The following is an 18,168-nucleotide window of genomic DNA, read 5'->3' as shown; positions in this document are numbered from 1 at the left end:
AAAGAGAGAGAGCACGAGAAAGCAATCAGCTAAATAACACAGTGATTCATCTACCATTCCTTTCAGTAAGCAATGCCCCAGCATTGACCTGAGATAGCAAAGGTGAAACTTGTGTATCTTCAGTATTTTCCAGTTCCCATGTACCTCTCTTGGTGTGATCGTTGCCCACCTCACTGACATTCATTTATTATTGAAAACACACATTTTTTTCTCTATACAAGGGTCCCTAAGCTCAAGGCACTACTGCATCCAGCGATCAGGCAAAGAATCAGGCATCTGTTTCATCACTGGCTGGACTGGACTTCTTATGGGCTGTGATGTATTTTACAGGTAGGGTAACCAGATAGTTTATCATCCACCTGCTGAGAGAGAATTGAGGCACTATTAATAATTACACCAGAAGACGAGGCATTAACAGATCGTCCTGGGAAAGCCACACATAGGGCATCCGTCTTCACAGGTAGGTGACTTAAGGGATTCTTATTTATTTATTCTTTAATCTAAAAAGAGAGGCTTGGTGCAGTGGCTCCTGCCTATAATCCCAACATTTTGGGAGGCCAAGACAGGAGGGTCACTTGAGGTCAGGACTTCGAGACCAGCCTGGCCAACATGGCAAGACCTCGTCTCTATGAAAAATAAATTTAAAAATACAAAGAAGGATTTTTTTAAAAGAAAATAATGTGTTTTGCTCTACAGGTATTAAATGTAAAAATGTTTTCTAGTTTTCATTTTACTTTTATTTTAAAATAGATTAAAAGTTCACCTGTTTATTCAAAAGGAATACAGTGAAAACTCTTCCTCCCAGTCCTGTCCTCAGCCATTCACTTGCCCCAAGAGGCAACCAATGTCACTAAATTCCTGCAGGTCCTTCCAGAGATGTTTAATGCATATTCAAGCATGTATATATATATATATATATGTATATATATATGTATATATGTATATATATGTATATATATATACACACACACACACACACGCATATATATATGTATATATATGTGTATATATATATACACACACAAGCGTATATATATGTGTATATATATACACACACAAGCGTATATATGTATATATATACACACAAGCATATATATATACACACACACACACACATATATATGTGTGTGTGTGTGTGCTTGACTCAATTCCCATGGCTCTTCCAATACCATCCAACATAAGGGAAGTATGACACAGGGAAAATCAGAGTAGAAATAGACAGCAGTCTTAATAGTTGCAGTTGAAATATACTTTTGCAAAGATGGTTACAAAAGCACATGACCATGTGATACTTTGCTAGGCCCTCCCAAAGCCTTGGGGGAGGTTTCTAGAGACAAGTGAGGGGCTTAACAGCTGAAGTGCCATTACCCTGTGGTAGACACCATCGGCCAGCAGGGTTCTACATATGGTCTGATCAATCAATCATGCATGATTTGGAAGGTGGAAGGGAGACAGAAGCCCTTTTTCCACTGCAGCAGTAGTGGGTGAGGCTGGCTTTGGCAGACATGAGTTTGTGGAGTAGCCACTGGGCTCCATATTCCACAGTTCATCACCTACTTTGGAGCTATAGGCTGTAAATTAGCTATGTGGGTCCTGCAGCAGCTTTCACCTGTTTTTTGTTTGTTTGTTTGATTTAATGGAATTTCCATTTTAGCAAGCAGGAAATAAGAGAGAGGAATACAACACTATATATATATTAGCACAGTATTCACACTATTTTGCATTTACTTTTTCTTTTAGCAATATGCATTAGAGATAATTCTTTATCAATATAACAAGCTTCCTCCTAATATATGATGCATATTATTTCACTATGGATATACATAATTTATTTAACCTGTCCCCATGGATGGACATATAGATTGTTTCTCATCTTTTGCTGCAATGAACGACCTTGACCATACATCATTTTGCCTATGTGCCCGAATACCTGCAGGGCAAATTCCTGGAAGTGGAATTGCCATGTCAAAGGACAAATACATATATCAGTTAGGATTCTGTTTGGTTGCTCACAACAGAAAAGGCAAGATAACAGTCACTTGAACAAGAAAGAGATTTATTTCTCCCTCAAATAAAAGGAGTCTGGAGGTAGGCAATCCAGGGCTGCCATGAGGCTTCCCAGTGTCATGAGGGACTAGAATTCTATCCTTTTGCCCTGCCATTCTCTGTCCGAAGTTTATACAACTGCGGAGGCCTTCTTTAAGTATTAGGCTGGTGCAAAAGTAATTGCAGTTTTTGCACCAACCTAATAACAAAATACAAAATTGCAAATAGTTGTATGGAATGAGAAAAAAATCACAATATATTATAAATTTTAAAAAGCTGTAAGACTACAAACATCACAAAATCCAGGAAAAATAATGTTATATTTATTCAGCTGCTCAATATACCTTTATAATAGGGTTTTTTCCCATACTTTGGGGGCTATATTATCTTTGATCCATTTTTCACAGGACAAGATTTTGCAATATTATCTTCTGGAGAATAAATAGAAAGATAATTGATGTTTTCCTCTAGCATAGCTTATTAAAATTTATTTTTATTATTGACAGCTGTTATGTATAAAACATATGAGACATATTTATTGTTTGTAGTATTGTGACAGGTTTGTGCCTTACAAATATAAGAATTCTGATAAACTCTATAATTCATGATGCCCATTTAAAAAACTGGTATATTTATAAGTGTATAAGCTAAACTACTGGGCATATTTCTCATAGGAAAAAGCTTCCATTTCGACTAGGCATCAATGAGTAGCAAATTGTCTACTTAGAATTTCACACAACTGACAAGTGGAAGAATATTACACAGACTAATTTCCAGATCATGCATCATTTTAATCACTTTCCTCCTCCACTACCAATGTACTTCTGATGCTGTACATAGAACACATTCTTATTGTGATCTGACCTCTCGCCCTGCACCTTTGTGTCATAAAGCCAGGTGAGCTGGCACTGTGAGCAGTAGAGGTACTCATAGAACAATTCCTATAAGAGAATGACTAGCAAATGACCGCAAATTACGGAAACACCCGCCAAACACCAGCTAAAAGCATCCCAGCTCAACTTCCTCTTAGCTGGATCCCAAAAATTCCGATGCAACATAAGGAAAGTACAATACAGGGAAAATCAGGGTAGAAACAGACAGCAGTCTTAATAGTTGCAGTTGAAATATACTTTTGCAAAGATGGTTACAAAAGCACAAGACCATGTGATACTTTGCTAGGCCCTCCCAAGGCCATGGGAGAGGTTTCTAGAGGGAAGTGAGGGGCTTAGCAGTTTAAGCGCCATTACCCTGTGTTAGATGCCATTGGTCAGCAGGGTTCTACATACAGTCTGGTCAATCAATCGTGCATGATTTGGAAGGTGGAAGGGAGGCAGAAGCCCTTCTTCCACTGCAGCGGTAGTAGGTGTGGCTGGCTTCAGCAGACCTGAGTTTGTGGAGTGGCCACTGAGCTCCATATTCCTCAGTTCATCACCTACTTTGGAGCTATAGGCTGTAAATCAGCTATGAGGGTCCTGCAGCAGCTTTCACCTGTTTTTTGTTTGTTTGTTTGATTTAATGGAATTTCCATTTTAGCATTCAGGAAAGAAGAGAGAAGAATACAATGAACACTCATGTACCATCCACCTGGTCTCAACCATTGTTAATATTTGGCCATTTTTTGCCTTGTAACTGAATCATTTCTTAGTAAATTAAAAACATCATGACACTTCACCCCTAAATACTTCAACATGTATCTCCAAAACCTAGAGAAAAAATTCCAATTGACAATACCAGAATTATACCTAACAAAAATAGTAATAGTTCCCTAATATCCAAAATTCACTTTATATTCAAATTTCTACAATTGCCCTAAAAATGTCTTTTATAGCTTTTCTTTGGAACCAGAATCCAATAAGTTTCATACAGTGAGTTTATTTATTATGTCTCTTAAGTCTTGCCTAATATAGGACAATCCCCCTTCATCATTTTTTTTTTATGACATTGAGTCTTTGAAGAGATGAGGCCCACTGTCATGTAGAATATCCCACATTCTAAATACATCTATTTTCTCATGCTCTCATTTAAGCAGTATTAGTATCTTCTACAAATTGAGGTAGATCTAACGGCTTGTTTTTTTAAAGCCAAGTTTACTAAGGTAAAACTTAGGCATGGTAAACTTCATCCTTTTTAGTTTACAGTTGTATTTGTTTTGATAAATGCGTATAGTCATGTAATCTAAAAACTTGGTTTAATTCAGATTTAATGCAATTGATCAAATACTTTAAATGATGCTATGAACTTCCTATTGGATTTCATATCACATCAGCAGGCACATAATGTCTAGTTGTCCTATTATTAATGATACTAATTTAGAACATTTGGTTCTTATAGCTTTCTGATCTCTGAATGTGTGTTGGTTTTCTATTGCTATGCAAAAAATTACTAAAAACTTGGTGCCTTAAAGCAACACCTACTTACTAGCTCACAGGTCTATAGGTCAGAAGTCAGGCGCGGCATTGCTAGGTTCCCACTTAGGCTATCACAAGGCTAAAATCTGGGTGTTGGCCAGCTACATTTTCTTTTTTTATTTTTTTGAGAGGGAGTTTCACTCTGTCACCCAGGTTGGAATGCAGTGGCACAATCATGGCTCATTGCAACCTCCGCCTCCTGGGTTCAAGCAATTCTCCTGCCTCAGCCTCCTGAGTAGCTGGGATTACAGGCATGCACCACCATGCCTGGCTAATTTTTGTATTTTTAGTAGAGACAGGGTTTCACCATGTTGACCAGGCTGGTCTCAAACTCCTGACCTCATGTGATCCGACCTCATGTGATCCGCCCACCTCCGCCTCCCGAAGTGCTGGGATTACAGGCATGAGCCACCATGCCTGGCCTACATTTTCATTTGGAGCTTGGAATCCTCTTCCAACCTCTTTAAGGTTAGAGGCAGAATTCAGTTCTGACTGATCCTAATTGTCAAGGGAAATTTTTCTTTTTTTTTCTGAGACTGAGTCTCGCTCTGTCGCCCAGGCTGGAATGCAGTGGCGCTATCTCGGCTCACTGCGAGCTCCGCCTCCCAGGTTCACGCCATTCTCCTGCCTCAGCCTCCTAAGTAGCTGGGACTACAGGCACTCGCCACCACGCCCGGCTAATATTTTGTATTTTTAGTAGAGACGGGGTTTCACCGTGTTAGCCAGGATGGTCTCGATCTCCTGACCTCGTGATCCGCCCGTCTCGGCCTCCCAAAGCGCTGGGATTACAGGCATGAGCCACCGCACCCGGCCAGGTCAAGGGAAATTTTGACTGATGCTACTCAGTGGTGACTTGAGGGAGTACATCTGGAACCCAGAGGATTCTTTGGAATGCCTACTAGTACCTAGTGATGGTTAATTTTGTGTCAACTTGACTGAGCCAAGGGATGCCCAGATTAAATGTTATCTCTGGGTGTGTCTCTGAGGGTGTTCCCAAGTGAGCACAGCACCACCTTGCCAGTCACCCTGGCCACAAAACTAGCAAGCCTCTGACTCCTCTCTTTATCTCAGCACCCCTCTCTCCCCATCCAGTCCTCAGCAATCCATTGGCTCTACCTTTAAAATTCATCTAGAACATGGTGTCCACAGCCCCACCATGGTCCCCAGCTTATTGTAGCAGCCTCCAACTGTCTTCCCTACTTTCATTCTTGTCACCTAAATCTACTCTTAACACAGCTGTTGGAATGATTTCCTTAAAGCATGTCATATCATGTCACTATGTGACATGTCTGATCACAGTTCTTCATTGGAATCTGATATTATTGTAACAGCCAGCTCTTGCAATGGCCTACAAAGCTCTCCAGAATCTGAGGGTTATGCCAGGTCCAGTCTCCAGTTACCATCTCCATGCTCATAAAAGAAAACAGGAAGAACATACCGGGAGTGAAGCAAAGGGGTCTTCCAAGGGACTGAACCATGATAACAGAGAGAGCTCTCGGGGTAGGAGCAGCAGATTTGGTTTCTCATCCTTGCTTTGCCACTAACTCTAAGGACCTTGGACTACTTATTGCCTGCTGCAACCATCCCTTTCTTCATTGTGCAGAGAGACAGCTGGCTCACATAATCTCACAGGTTCCTTCCAGCTTGGAAATTCCACAATCGACAATCAAGGTGCCAACTTCATTAACAAGGGAGATAAGTGCATATCATAGACACACCTTTCCTGCCTAAAGCATCTGAGTTACCAGTACAATGTGTTAAAGGAAAAATAAACAAATAACCAGTGCCTGCTAGAAAAGCCTTTTCTGGGAGAAGCAGAAGCTCTAAGAAAATTACTTGGAAAGGAGGAGTTATAAAGAGAACTGGGTGACTGAAAGGCTGTCCATAAAGGCTGGCACTACTCATCTCACAGATGTGTTTATAACCAGTGTGCTCTTTCTTTTTGTGTGACAATTATGATAATGACAAGCAAAAATGTAGACTCCACAACATGCCAGGGAAAAGGCTAGGAATAAACTTAATTCCTGAAAACCTAGATTTAAGAAGCCATGATGCTAAAAAGGCAGAGTTTCGTGCATATACACGAATCTATAAATAAGTTGAAGCTTGTGTTGGTTTATAGACACATCTGGCCATACTCCCCTGCTTAGGTGTACATGCCTATACACACATTCACATATTGGAGCCTGGCTCTTTAAAATGGGGGATAATGACACTGGAATTATTCTAAGCTTTTCAGAGACATAAATGACCAAACTGCCTCCTGACTCCTGAATTACATTACCCAGAAAGAACTTAATAACATGTTATTATCACTTCTCCTCACTGACAGGATTTCAGGGCTGAAAAGACAAACAAGGAATGCGTTCATAATCACCAGCACAGTCACCTCTGCCGAGCTGCGACCACTGCTAATTCCAGGTAAATGCTTCAGGATGGAAGAAAGCCTGGAGCTGTAATGTAACTTGGTGCTTGGTAATTGTCGCTAGTTCAGCTGGGCCATCACCATCTGAGAAGGGGCCTCCGGGAGCTCGTGGAGCCAACAGAGAGTCCCATGGGGTGAAGGGCAGTGAAGAGAGACTCCATTATGGGAACCAAAATAGAATTTCTCAGTTCAGCTGAGATAATGTTGGTGAAGTTCCTTATAAACTGTAAAGTGCTCCATAACTGTGACTGTGAATGTGAGGGGATAGCATTAATGGGTCCTGTTTGTGTTCTCAGGGCTGCCATTTACAGCTGTAGACTGTGCACTGTTCAACTTCTGAGAATGTCATTAGTCTATGTGAGTGATGCTCCCTGGAGTTGTGCATTGTGGCAGTCCTGTTGGTTGAAATGGGCCCAGTTGACTGATAAAGACCAATATGAGAGCTAATGTTCTTCTCCCGAACAATGCTTGAGCCTTAATGATGGACCATCCAGGAGATAGTCAACAGTTCTAACAGCAATTTGCCCGTGCTTTGGGAAGTTTGCTTCAGAGTAATTAAAAGGCAACTACAAACAAGATCATTGAGGGAAGGAGCCATATCTTATTCATATCTTAGTATCCCAGTCTTGCAATGCTTGGTATGTGATGAATATTCAGAAAATGTTTGTTGAATTTAAGATGAATAGTGAGTAGATGGTGCCAGGCACAGTGGTTCATGCCTGTAATCCTAACACTTTGGGAGGCCAAGGCAGGAGAACTGCTTGAGCCCAGGAATTTGAGACCAGCCTGGGCAACATTGGGAGACCCTATCTCTACAATTTTTTTTTTTTTTTTTTTTTTTTTTGAGTCGGAGTCTCACTCTGTCGCCCAGGCTGGAATGCAGTGGCACGATCTTCGCTCACTGCAACCTCCACCTCCTAGCTTCAAGCAATTCTCCTGCTTCAATCTCCTGAGTAGCTGGGACTACAGGCACCCACCACCATGCCTGGATAGTTTTTTGTATTTTTAGTAGAGAAGGGGTTTCACCATGCTGGCCAGGCTGGTCTCGAACTCTTGACCTCGTGATCCGCCCGCCTCAGCCTCCCAAAGTGCTGGGATTACAGGCGTGAGCCACCGCACCCAGCCTACAAAACATTTTTAAAAATTAGCCGGCCATGGTGACACACACCTGTAGTCTTAGCTATCCAGGAGGCTGAGACAAGAGGATCACTTGAGCCCAGGAGGACGAGACCACTGTGAGCTATGATCACGTAACTGCACTCCAGCCTGGGCAACAGGCTGAGACCCTCTCTCCAAAAAAAGAAAAAAAACAAGAATGGATTGATATTGATATTGAATGAATGACTCCCTGGGGTCAGCTCCTGGGAAGAATAATTGGGTTGTGATCGTTGCAAAGAGCATGTTTATTTCAACAGGTACAACTGCATACTCTGCCCCATGTTGCCTTTTTCCATTAATAGGGTTATGGGAAGCCTTTTGTGAAGTCTTTTGTGAAGGGCCATTGACATGTCATGGTTTTAGCAAGAGTTTGTCCAGGATTTGTGATGTGTCTCATCCAGTGCTAGGTGCTGTGGGCCTGTGCGATGGTGATGGCAGTGGGGACAGCAAACAGAGCACAGGTTGTGGTCCTTGTCATCAAGGATCTTCCAATTCAGAAGGTTTGGTCACATGTAAGTTCACATAAAAAGCAGAATAATGCTGCCAAGTGGTATGAACCCAAATACCATTGAACAGCAAAAATGGTGAGTGTTACCAGAGGCCATGGCAGAAAGCACAGGATTTCTCCTCTGCCAATTGTTATATGTTTATAAGAAATCTACTTATTTGTCTGAGCCTCTGTGTCCCAATTTGTAAGACAGGTAATCATGTCTGCCACGCAAGATACGGACTAAACTCTTTAGGACATAGGTCCTTAAACAGCAGATTGAAACAGATATTTAAAGTACATAACACAGTACCTGACACATGGGAGAAGTTTCCAGAAGGTTGGTTCCTGTACAAGGATTTTTCAGTCACAAGTGCAGAATCCTAACTGATCACAACCTAAGCACAAAAGTGGGGTGAGGAGTGGGGGGACATGACTTATTGATTTATATAACCCCCAAAGTGCAACAATAAATAGGCTTCAGGCATAGCAGGATCCAGGAGCTCAAATGATTTCACCAGGGCTCTGCCTCTATTGCCATTTCTCACACAAGCTTTCTCTAGAGGTAAGAATAGGCAGCAGCAACCTGAGTCCAGGTTAACCCCAGAAGGAGCTCTTCTTTCCAGAAATTGGGGGACGAAAGTCTCCAGGAGGTCTCTGATTGGTGCAAATCAGCTCATGCACCATCCCTTACCCAATCACTGTGGCCAGAGGAATTCGATGATCTGATGGGCAGGGCCTGAGTTCGGTTCCCACTCCTTTGTTGACGCGGGTTAGGGCAGTGGTAGGACCACCCAAACCACGTGGAATGAGTTTCTGAGTGGGAACAGGCTACCTAGTTCTTCTGTAAACTCAGAAGAAATTAATAAAAGTGAGAGCTGCTTGTTTCTCAGGGGTGAAAAATGGGAAAGCTCATATTTCTTTACGGAAACAAAAAATAGGCCGACTCACGGCTGTAATCCCAGCACTTTGGGAGGCCGAGGAAGGCGGATCACGAGGTCAGGAGTTCGAGACCAGCCTGACCAACATGGTGAAACCCCGTCTCTACTAAAAATACAAAAATTAGCCAGGCGTGGTAGCGGACGCCTGTAATCCCAGCTACTCAGGAGGCTGAGGCAGGAGAATTGCTTGAACCCAGGAGGCAGAGGTTGCAGTGAGCCAAGATCGCGCCACTGCACTCCAGCCTTGGCGAAAGAGCTACGCTCCGTCTCAAAAACTATATATATAGTATGCGAACGCGAACACAGAGTGTGTACATGTGTGTGTGAGTGTGTGTGTGTGTGTGTGTGTGTGTGTGTGTGTGTGTAGCTTCCCTAGGCTGACTAGGGGAGTGGTACCCGCTGGCTGGGCAAGCGGGACTTCCGCGACCCCAGGGAACAGGCACAAAGCGCAAAGCGCAAAGCGGGGAGCGCATCCGGAGAGGGTCCCCGGAGGCCTGGGGGAGTCGGAGCTGAGACCTGGTTAGAGGGAGGGCGGTGGCATGCAAAGGGGAGGGAGGCAGGGACACGCCCCGCCTGGCTGAACCTGGAGCCGGTGTCTGAGCGGCTATTCTGGACACGCACTGGGCAGGAACATCCTGGCGCCCAGAGGAGAGCAGGGCCCCGACACCCAGCCGCTCGCGGTCAGAGCAGCCGGGCAGCCGACCGTGGCCGCCGGGAGGGGCTAAGCCAGGCGCGGGCACAGCCCGCGAAGCCTCCTTCCCTAACGTTCTGTTCCTTTTTCTCAGTATTGAAAGTAAAAGGGCGGGGGCAGGGACGGAGGGCTGTTTACCTAACATCCTGTAACTGCGGCCTTGAGTAACCAAGCATTTAATGTCAGAGAGCAAGAGAGGGGGAAGGGGGAGAGAGAGGGAGACAGAGACAGAAATCAAGCATGGGCATAAAATGTGCCGTCACCATCATCGCGTTCAATCATTTACATGCATTTTTGTCCGGTGCATGCTATTTTTCTAAACTATATTTAGGACACAGGAGTTAGGAGAGCAAGCCCAGAGTGGGACTGCACACATCCCAGCCACCTCCTAGAGCGAGGTACTTAGCCTCTCTGTGCCTCAGTTTCCTCCTCGGTGAAATGAGGTACAGTAGTTGTGAAAATTAGAATGTGGTTTTTCAAAGTATGTTAAAGTACTTAGCACCTAACTATTATTATTATTGACTTTATGGTGCTATAGTCAGGAATTAGCATCAACATGGTGCTACCTTTTCTGAGTTTATTATACCACCTCAGATATAGAAACACATTTTGGAATTTCTATTTGTAAAAATATCTGCTGGGCTGAAATAGACACGTAGAAAACATGTCCTGTGATAAGGCTGAATTCTAAGATGGCCCCCAAAATCCCCTCGTTACTGCCCTCCCACCCCACCCCTACACATCTTGTATAATCACCTCATTTTCAATGTAGGCCAAACCTATGAATAGAATGGGATGTCACTTTGTGATTGGCTTATGTTACCTGGCAAAAGTGAAAAGATTTTGCTCCACAGTCGATTCGGAGTTCATCAAAGGAGATTATCTGGGTGGGCCTGGCTTAATTGGGTGAGAGGAACTGGGTACAACCTGGTGAAATCCCGTCTCTACTAAAAATACAAAAATTCGCTGGGCGTGGTGGCGCATGCCTGTAATCTCAGCTACTCGGGAGGCTGAGACAAGAGAATTGCTTGACCCCAGTAGGCGGAAGTTGCAGTGAGCCAAGTTTGCGCCACTGCATTCCAGCCTGGACAACAGAGCAAGACTCTGTCTCAAAAAAAAAAAAAAAAAGGAACTGAACACCTCAATCCTACAACCACAAAGAAATGAACTCAGCCAACAATCTGAATGAGCTCAGAAGACAACTTGGCACCTCAGATAAGAGCACATCCAGTCAGCTTTGACTGCAGCCTTGTGAGACCCTCTCTGATCAGAGGACCCAACTAAGCTGTGCTCAAACTCCTGACCCACAGACACTGTAGACAGCTGTGTGCTATTTTAAACCCCTGAGTTACTGCTAATTTGTTATACAGGCTGAGGCACACAGATCACCTGAGGTCAGGAGTTCAAGACCAGCCTGGCCAATATGGTGAAACCTTGTCTCTACTGAAAATACAAAAATTAGCCGGGCGTGGTGGCACACACCTGTAGTCCCAGCTACTCAGGAGGCTGAGGTATGAGAATCCCTTGAACCCAGGAGGCGAAGGTTGCAGTGAGCTGAGATAGTGCCACTGAACTCCAGCCTGGGTGACAGAGCGAGACTCCATCTCAAAAGAAAAAAAAAATAGTATGCATTCTATATCTGCTTAAAAACTGTTTAAATTCTGCTTAAAGGGTGAGAGACAGAGAGAGGAAATATGAATAAAAACATGGCCATGTTTTCTTGTGATTGAAAATGTGAAGTATCATCCCTTCGACCGGCATTTATTAAGCATCTACTTAGTATGTGCAAGGCAGTGGACTGGGAATTTAATCAGAATCTGAAACCAATACTGAGGCCAGGCATGGTGGTTCATGACTGGAATCCCAACACTTTGGGAGATCAAGGCAAGAGACTGTCTTGAGCCCAGGAGTTCAAGACCAACCTAGGCAACACAGGGAGACCCTGTGTCTAAAAAATATTTTAAAAATTAGCCAGGCATGGTGATGCATGCCTGTGGTCCCAACTACAAGGGAGGGTGAGGTGGGAGGATCACTTGAGTCCAGGACGTTGAGGCTGCAGTGAGCCATGATCCTGCCACTGCACTGCACCCTGGGTAACAGAGCAAGACCCTGTCTAAAAAAAAAAAAAAGAAAACAAACCAAAAAATGTTACTGATACTACCTAGAAGAATTAAAGGGAAAATTGTTAACATTGAAATATAAGGTCTCCTTAAATCATTCTTATCACGGCTTATATTTGTCAAGGATAAAGATTTCTTTGAGCTAGGGAATAAATAACAATAATATTAATAGTAATAATAATAATAATAGCCAATCTAAAGTGTTTAGTTTGTGCCAGGCAATGTGCTAAGCAGTTGAAGTGCCTCTTCTCATTCAATCCTTATTCAAATAACACTAAGAGGGTAGAAAGTAGGGACCATTACTATTTTCATGTTATAGAGGAATAAAAAGGGCAAGTGATTTGCCCAAGGACTCATACAGCTCATAGAAAGCAGAACCAGAATTTTAGTCCAGCTCTGTGTAGCAAATTCCATGCAAACATTTGTTGAACACCTGTTATGTTTAAGATCCTATGCTAGATGCTGTGGGAGAATCAGAGAAGACTCAGATGTGGAGCATAACCTCTTAGAGCTCCCTATCCACTGGAAGAGATAAGCACACGAATAACTAATACACAATGGAATGAGGTAAACGCACTTCAACAGACACCCAGAGTGCAGGCATTTAGAGGAGAGCACAGTATAGGGGCCAAGGGTTTGGCCCTCTAAAGACTCGCTGAAAAATCAGCTCACAAAAGGCAGATTAGCTGGTGAAAAGGCACACACATTTATTTAATGTGTGTACATAAGAACCTTCAGAATGAAGACCCAAAGATACAGGGAAAATTGTTCATTTTTATGCTTAGGTTCAACAAAGTATGGACAGCCCCGTGGAAATATGATTGGACAAAAAGACTATGATCTAATGGTAATAAACACAAGGGAAATCCAGCAAGATCTGTCTATCTAGATGTTTCTTGGCCTCTCTGAGCCTGCATTTCTTCCTCTGGTTATGGGGTAAGGCCCTCTCTGGACCTCTGGAATAATCTGCAGTCAAAAAACGTAAGTCACATAATTTCTTTATGACCAGTTTTTACACAGAATATTTCTAGGTTTTATGGCTGGCTTTCAAGAAAAAGTGTTCTGGTTTCTCTGACCCGCCTTGGGGAAGAGGGATTCTAGTTTCTATAGCTGGCCTGGAAGAGAACGGGATGGAGAGACAGGAGGGCAGGAGAAAACTTTTGCTTCTGAGGTTACTCCCAAGGCCCTCACTTTGCGGTACTGTTTTCTGAGCCCCAGTAACTGTCATACTCATTATTGGTGTGGGGAGAAGCGTGACAGGGAATCAGGAATGGTTCTATGAAGCAGGTGGGATCTGAGGTAGCTTTGGCTGGTGGATAAGATGTAAACAGGCAGTGATTTGGAATAGGGAGGCCATGCACAGTTAAATGTATGGCAGGAGGACCAAGCAAGGCATATTCAGAAACCATTGTTCAGATGAACCAACTGCTAAGCAGGACTTACGAGTGCCTACTCGGCTGGGTGCAGGGGCTGAGCACTTTGGGAGCCTGGGGCAGGCAGATCACTTGAGACCAGGATTTCAAGACCAGCCTGGCAACAAGGTGAAACCCCGTCTTTACTAAAAATACAAAAATTAGCCAGGCATGGTGGCACATGACTATAATCCCAGCTACTTGGGAGGCTGAGGCGAGAGAATTGCTTGAACCCGGGAGGCAGAGTTTGCAGTGAGCCAAGATCACGCCACTGCACACTGCACTCCAGCCTGGGCAACAGGGTGAGACCCTGTGTCAAAAAAAAAAAGAAAAAAAAAAGTGCCTACTAACCAACCAACACTTTGTATAATAAGATACTGCACGTACGGTAGAGGGAACAGTTCAACAAAAGTGTAAGACATTTGGCCCTGCCCATGAAGACAACACGGCATAGAGGGGAGGAAAACAGAGGTTATCTCAGAGAGACCAGAGATAAGATCCTGGGTCCACTATTTAGTTGCAAGCCATACACTCTTGGACAGTAACAGTTACTTCTAAAGCTGGGCTTCCTTCTAGGTGAAATGGGAGTATAACGTTGAATCAGTGTATTGCAAAATGTCTAGCACAAAAGAGGGAAAGCAAACAAGTTTTCATCTCATCAGCCTGGACCAACCAGTAATGGCTACATGGAGCTCTAAGGTAGGTAGGATTTGGAATCTTTTGGTGTTTTTCCTTATTTTTGCTGTCATCTTAATGGATGCGTGCCATGATCAATTAGGAATGTCTACTCAGAGCAAAGGGTAGACTGTGGTGTCACCTCTGCCACATATTTGGCAACAGGAGTAGAAGTTTTGGAAGTCCAATTTCCCTCTCCTTCCTTCCCAGAAGGTGCTGAGATATCAAAAGTTATTAAGTTACAACTAAGCGATTGTAAATATAAGACTAACACACACTATGGTTAGCAGACTACCAGACACAGCTGCTCTGTGTTTAATGCTTTGGCCAAACTGTATGGTACGGCTGAAATTGGAGGTGGTCAGTAGTGTGTGGACCAGAAAGTCTGAGATGACTTCATGGAGATGGGGTGTGAGGGATTGGACGGTAGAGGATTAGACCCCGGAAAGGGAGAACCACATACCCAGAGGCCTAGAGGCAGGTCCATCTTTGGTGAATAAGGGAGGCAGCATGAAGACGGGCCTCATGGAGGGCAGGACGATCCCAGGGGATTAGTAGGAGGTGGACACTGGAGAAGTAGAGTGGGCCATTTGGAGAGCCTTGAAATCAGGCCGAGATCTTAACTTGATGGGCAACAGGGATAGGAGTGAGGAGTAGCACCATATTAGTTGGCTCAGGCTACCATGAGTCTGTGCCACCCACATACTGGGTGGCTTAAGCAACAGAAATTTATTTTCTCACAGTTCTGGAGGCCAAAAGTCCAAGACCAAGGTGCCATTAGGGTTGGTGTGTGTTGAGGCCTCTCTTCTTGCAGGCAGCTGCCTTCTTACTGGGTTTTCTCAGGATCTTTCTTCTGTGTTCTCAGAGACAGAGAGAGCTCTCTGATGTCTCTTTCTCTTCTTATAAAGATATCAGTCCTATCAGAAGAGGGACCCACCCTTATGTCCTCATTTAACTTAAATTATGTCCCTAAAGATCCTGTCTTCAAATATACTCACATAGAGGGTTAAGACCTCAGCATATGAATTTTGAAGGAACACAGTTTAGTCCCTAATAGTCATATAGACTCTTTATTTTTTGGAAGGAATTGGACTTTTTAAATGGAAATATAGCTCAAATATGGCATTAAAGATACTTGCTCCAGGCTGAGTGCAGTGGTTCACGCCTATAATCCCAGCACTTTGGGAGGCCGAGGCAGGCAGATCATTTGAGGTCAGAAGTTCAAGACCAGCCTGGCCAACGTGGCAAAACCTCATCTGTACTAAAAATACAAAAATTAGCTGGGTGTGGTTGCTTGGGCCTGTAATTCCAGCTACTAGGGAGACTGAGGCAGGAAAATTGCATGAACCTGGAGGCGGAGCTTGCAGTGAACCGAGATCATACCACTGCACTCCAGCATGGGTGACAGGAGCAAGATTCCATCTTAAAAAAAAAGATAAAAAGATACTTGATTAACTTTTGGCATTTCTGGAATAGAGGGAAATATCTATTTTTAAAAAGACTTATATCGTGTATTACATCTATCTGATGAGAAATAAACATGTATATAAAAGGTTTCTAAGACCAGAAAGAAAAGTGCCTATGTTACAGTGAGGGAGATGGGGAGGTAAAAGATTATTTAAGGGGAAAAAAAAATCAAGACTGAAGTATACCAAAATGATAATAGTCCATAACAATTAATTCAAGTTCTACTGTAAGAGCTGTCCTTTCTCCTCCATTTATTTCTTTGTTCAGTGTATTAGTCTGCTTTCACACTGCTGATAAAGACATACCCAAGACTGAGCAATTTACAAAAGAAAGAGGTTTAATGGACTTACAGTTCCATGTGGCTGGGGAACCCTCACAATCACGGTGGAAGGCAAGGAGGAGCAAGTTACATTTTACATGGATGGCAGCAAGCAGAGAGAGATAGTTTGTGCAGGGGAATTCCTCTTTTTAAAACCATTAGATATTGTGAGACTTATTCACTATCACGAGAACAGCATGGGAAAGACTTGCCACCGTGATTCAATTCCCTCCCACCAGGTCCCTCCCACAACATGTGGGAATTCAAGATGAGATCTGGGTGGAGGCACAGCCAAACCATATCATTCAGTTATTTATATCAGTACACACTCATGGACATGTATTTTATTCTACAAATTATAATCCAATACTGTCATTATTTACTTGGTTGTTCAGATTGACCACATCTAGCCATTGGGAGCTCCTTCATGTTGGCTTCTGTGTCCTTTCAATGTGCCCCCATCACTTTATAGATTTAGCATCACAATTTTGTTCCAGTCTTTTCTTATAGTTTCCCTACCCCAGCCCTGGAATCACCCATTACTCTAAGAAGTACAGGGTGTTTTTTAACTGGAGAATGATTTAGAAAACCAGCATCTAGATATTAGCTGTGCTCATTGCTACTGGAATGTCATTGCTTCTAGACCTTATTAGCATAATCAGGAAAAATATGTATATGTACATATACCAATATCTGTATACCTATTAACAACTATTAGTTAATATGGTTACCATCAATCAATTTCAGGGCTCATTTTAGCATTCCCTTTTTTCATTTGTAATGTCTTTCTCTGACAGTAAGAAACCTGGCTTTCATTATCCACAATATATTTATTTATTTGTTCAATCCTAGTAGCTTCAGCATCACTAACTCATATCCCCTTTGAAAAATAAATTTACTAACTAGAGCACAGTATTTGTGTAGAGTTCTTTTTTATCTGTAGCCTTGAAGTATATAGTCAAAATTCTGTTTCCCTAAGTTATTTATGTTAGTTTTTTCCCTTCGGTGTGGTTATATTTTTCAGTAGTGATAGAGTTAGGTTCATTTGTTACTGTTAGTATCCCATTTGGATTCCTCCACATCCAGGTTGGTTTGGATTATTTATTTTTTGAGTATGTGAACCATTAACATGATTCTAAAAGTCAAAGCTATACAGAAAGTTTCTGCTTTTGTCCATTTTTGTTCTCAGTTTTTGAATTTCTGGTTCATAGTGGTTTTTCATATCCCTAAATGCTGGCTTTAGTCTGTTTAAATCAGTTTGGAGGAATGTCTTACAGTTTTCTTCGGCCTCATGGTGATTTTTCAGGGAGTAATTTTGTTTGTTTTTGTTTGTTTTTGTTTTTTGTTTTTTTAAGACAGAGTCTCACTCTGTCGCCCAGCATGGAGTGCAATGGCACGATCTCAGCTCACTGCAACCTCCCAGGTTCAAGCGATTCTCCAGCCTCAGCCTCCCGAGTAGCTGGGACTACAGATGCCCACCACCACGCCTGGCTAATTTTTGTATTTTTAGTAGAGATGGCGTTTCGCCATGTTGGCCAAGCTGGTCTCCAACTCCTGACCTCAAGTGATCCACCCTCCTTGGCCTCCCAAAGTGCTGGGATTACAGGTGTGAACCACCATGCCCAGCCCAGGGAGTAATTTTTATGAGTTGAGGCATGTTGAATCTAGTTTTCTGATTTATATAATGACTCTGTATAGATTTATTCATTTTCCCCCTGTTCATTTCAGTGATCTGGGAATGGTTTACCAGATGTTTAGTTCAATGGCACCTTTTCTATGAGTATAACAAAGTCCAGGGTTTTAGTGGATTCTTTTTGGAGGTGGAGGGAGGGTTATATGCCATCTGATTTGGGGGGTTATTTTTTGTCTTGTAGAATCTTAAATGGTCCCTTTTTGTTTCTCATTCCCTTCATCCCCAAGTTCCAGGGGACGCCTCTCCTTTCCATCTCATGGAGACGATGGCACCTGCCATGTCCTGTCATCTCTCAGTGTTTCCTCCAAAACCAAGAACAAGATGAA

The sequence above is a fragment of the Pongo abelii genome, chromosome 15 (assembly GCF_028885655.2).
Source record: "Pongo abelii isolate AG06213 chromosome 15, NHGRI_mPonAbe1-v2.0_pri, whole genome shotgun sequence".
NCBI lineage: Eukaryota > Metazoa > Chordata > Mammalia > Primates > Hominidae > Pongo > Pongo abelii.
The sequence above is the reverse complement of the archived record's forward strand: the minus strand, read 5'-3'. Positions refer to the sequence as shown.